The sequence below is a fragment of the Rhagoletis zephyria genome, unplaced genomic scaffold, assembly GCF_001687245.7.
Source record: "Rhagoletis zephyria isolate East Lansing unplaced genomic scaffold, Rhagoletis_zephyria_1.1 Rzeph_scaffold_01050, whole genome shotgun sequence".
Taxonomy (NCBI): Eukaryota; Metazoa; Arthropoda; class Insecta; order Diptera; family Tephritidae; genus Rhagoletis; species Rhagoletis zephyria.
Genome location: NW_016158134.1, coordinates 143130 through 147269, shown reverse-complemented (window position 1 = coordinate 147269; position 4140 = coordinate 143130). Strand labels below are relative to the sequence as shown.

Genomic DNA, 4140 nt, shown 5'->3' with positions numbered 1-4140 from the left:
TTTAGTTCCGATTCTGCATAATCTTTTTTATTCTTTATCTTGCAGCAATGGATTTGTCACCACTGTTTCTGGGAGATACCGAAGCGCTCTCTCCACCACGCACGAGCAACTCAGGTATTTCGAAAATATACGTACATATATATTTATAATATGTGTAATAGTTTTTAATCCTGCATTTTCAGATGTAGCCCTATATAGAAAGCGCTTTCATGTGGCACTGCCTTATGAGGAGCGTGTTGTCTCCCAGCCATCCGAACCACCAACACGGGTGTATCCGCTACAACAGCAACAACCAACACAGGTCAACAATTTACATTGTCTCACTTGGAGGAGAGCCAAAAAGAAATGTTTGATGGCGTCATGGCCGCCATTGTAAGAGTTGAGCCAAAGGTGGATAGAATAGCAAATGCTCTTGCCGAAAAGGTCATATCAATGTACATATTTATCAATGCTAAAATTAATGTTTAATAATTTAATTTTTTTTCAGATGCCCGAACGCGCGGAAGTTCAAGCGAGAGTGCAAAGTGGTGACCTCGAAAGTTAACCAAAGTATTTGCCGAATCACTGGAGATGTTATTAGTAAAGAGTATACTTTGCTTCAAAGTATGCTCCCACTATCATCCCGGAAAAAGTTAAATACTTTGGATCTTTTGGAAAAAACCAAACTCCGACGCAATGGTAATTTTTGCTAATTTTTTTATTGTTTTTTATACAGATATACATCAGAGATAGGCAAATGATGCTGTTTTTGTGACTTTAAGCCTACTCACATTAAAAACGGGGGATGAACGAACACCAGCGCATAGCGTGCAGTGCTTGCAAACATGTTTGCCGTTTTGGTCCAAATGGAACCAATTTGGTCCATTTCTTTTCGTTTGATCCACTGGTCCATTTTTTTTGAAAATGGTCCATTTCACAAGCCTTTGGTTAGGTTATTATCACCCTTTACTTCATGCAATAGTTACGCGTTTTCAATTTTTTCTATTTACTTGATGAATATTCCGCCCCATGTTGAATATCGTCATCGTCAGAAAAGTGACGATACGGCCATCTTCAGCCATGTTACTGATGCGCTGACGATCGTCGACGATGACGATGACGATATTCAGCATAGGGCCGATTGGCAACACCTGCTGAAAGTTTGAACTCGCCTTGCCACTGATCTTTAAATATGGCATGGCTAATAATCTGTCAAAACACGCTAAAAAAAAATATCGCAGTTGGCTTGCAATAATATGGAAAGGTAGCAAAACTTTAACCATAGCATTTAGCACATGAAAAATATTTAACATCTTGAAATTATTACACCACATAAAGTTCTTTCTGATACTGATGTAAAAATTTTTCCGCTACTCGACTAATTTCCTGCATTGGTAAATGATGAAGACATAATTGAGTTTCAATTTTGCAAATTGAGGCTGAGTGAAGGTAACTTTAAAAACTATACCAATATAGATTTGGGATCAAGTAAGTTTGATTAAAAATGGAGTGCGTGGAGCGGCCTTTGGAGAACATTTTTAGTCTGCTCACAGTTCCGCAGCAGCTGAGCACAAATTTTATGAATTAGCATTAGTAAAAACGAAATTGAGAAACAAATTATAATTGAAAACTTTAAATAGTAATATAAAAAAAATCGTTATAAAAACTGAATTGGCATTTTTTCTTGATAAAGAGGAATAAGCTCCACTCAATTTTCCGATGTAATAAAAATTGGTAAATTTTTTACCATTTGGTCCATTTGTTGGTCTGAAAAATAAATTTCAAATGGCAACCGTGATTACATCACCCTCCTTTTGTGAAAGGAAGCTTTGNGATAAAGAGGAATAAGCTCCACTCAATTTTCCGATGTAATAAAAATTGGTCAATTTTTTACCATTTGGTCCATTTGTTGGTCTGAAAAATAAATTTCAAATGGCAACCGTGATTACATCACCCTCCTTTTGTGAAAGGAAGCTTTATAAGGTGATCGGACTTATAAAACTTCTTTATCATATCTAATAATAATGGCCCGTAGTCATAGTCAAAATAAAGTCGACTTTAAAGTTAGTTGCAGCTTTTTTGACAGATATCCCATTGAAAATTATGTCAAAAAGCTGCAACTAACTTTAAAGTCGACTTTATTTTGACTATGACTACGGGCCAATAATAATAGATTGGCGCTTACACATATGTTAGTGTTTGGCCGAGCATCTCCTCCCACTTGTGGCGTGCGCCTTGATGTTGTCACACAAAGCGGAGGGACCTACAGTTTTACGCCGACTCCGAACGGCGATTGCATTTTTATGAGAAGCTGTTTTTCATGGCAGAAATACATCCGGAGGTTTGCCATTGCCTGCCTAGGGACGACCGCTGTTAGNCGACTTTATTTTGACTATGACTACGGGCCAATAATAATAGATTGGCGCTTACACATATGTTAGTGTTTGGCCGAGCATCTCCTCCCACTTGTGGCGTGCGAGTTGATGTTGTCACACAAAGCGGAGGGACCTACAGTTTTACGCCGACTCCGAACGGCGATTGCATTTTTATGAGAAGCTGTTTTTCATGGCAGTAATACACCCGGAGGTTTGCCATTGCCTGCCTAGGGACGACCGCTGTTAGGAAAAAACCTTTTTCTATATTTTTTTGCGATGTTTCTTTGACCAGGGCTTGAACCCAGGTGCTGATGAGTGAAAGCGCGCACTGCTTACCACTATACCACAGCTAGCAAAAATTGCTTTGGAGGAACGAAAATTAGACAATTATTCTTTCCTTCTTAGAAATTTTCGTTCGTCCATAGCAATTTACAGTTCCACACTCTAATTATAATTATAACTATCTATTCCATTTAAATTAAAACTGTTAACTCAATTTTCTTTTAACACCCAACATTTTGTTTGATATTTAATTTTAGTAACGTAATACTTATTGTAATTAGAATTAAGAATGCCTTTTTCCCGTATAAGCTAATACATATTTGATTTTAACAATTTTGTGCAATGTTATAAGGTATTTATCAAACTAAAATACTAATAAGAGGTTGTTATACGATTATTAAACTATTGTACTAATGCATGTGTAACTTGTTTTATTCATTTTATTATTAATATCATTTTTCATCTATTTTTTTGTTATGTAGTGTGTTTGTATTTTCAATTCATTTCTTTCTTATAGGGAATTTACATGATTCAACTTTCACAGGCGATTAGTTGAACCAAAAGTTGAACGAAAGTAAGCAGCCGACCAACTTCATTNGTTGAACCAAAAGTTGAACGAAAGTAGGCAGCCGACCAACTTCATTGCAAAGCTGAAATTAGTCGAGAACGCAGAATGTATACTTAAACGCAGTCTATATACGCAGAATTTTGTCGATTACTGGAGCCCTCAGTGTTGCTTACTACACACTTGCCACTCATCAATGCCTTTTCATAAACTAACCCTTTCAACTACAATTTTTCGTGCTATAATAGATTTTAGCTAAATATAAACTACTTAGTTTTCAACAAAAACCTTATTCAATAGTAAATTTCAAATATTTTAATCATATTTTGAATAGGAACTTATAACTTTTTTACCATCTGTAAAACTGACGAAGTGGCAACCATCTAAAGAAGGAGAAATCAGCTAACACGGAAAAATCTAAATTCCGCAGATTTCTGCGCTACGGGCTACAACTACAGAAAAATTCTGCGGTGTTGAGTTTTCATTTACATGGCGCTTTGGTAAGACAGATCGTGTATCCTTTTCTTTAATTTTGTTTTCATTAACAACCATTTTCTTTTATTCTTATTTTAATTTGGCCAGCCAATCCGAAATCCTTATAAAACTATGTTCACATTACCAACATAAAATACTTAGTTTCGTTTAAAATACCTCACTTAATTAAGTGCGTTCATACACGCGTTTCTTTATTTGTCTTGACAGCTTTGTAGCAACCCTGTGTTATTGTTTATTTAACGGAAAGAGATCGCAAATGTGAGTAATTGCGTATATTTTTAAATTCTGAGTTGTTTGTGGTAATTTTTTAGATTTTAGATGAGTGGTCAAAAGAGAAATCTTCTGGAAATATTTTACAAAACTACCACGCGCGATTATTAAAAACAAAAACGTCCAAACACAATGACATATCAGTTGTGGGACAATACTTTTTTCGATTATTAT

The 4140-nt window shown here is 35.8% G+C and overlaps 1 long non-coding RNA gene across 1 annotated transcript; it reads left to right on the top strand.

Annotated features, from left to right (window-relative positions):
• Positions 1-6: 6 nt before the first annotated feature.
• On the top strand, positions 7-654 carry LOC108362604 (uncharacterized). Its single transcript, XR_001847490.1, has 3 exons — positions 7-114; positions 183-423; positions 488-654. It is a non-coding gene; the product is annotated as an uncharacterized LOC108362604 (long non-coding RNA).
• The last annotated feature ends 3486 nt before the right edge of the window (positions 655-4140 follow it).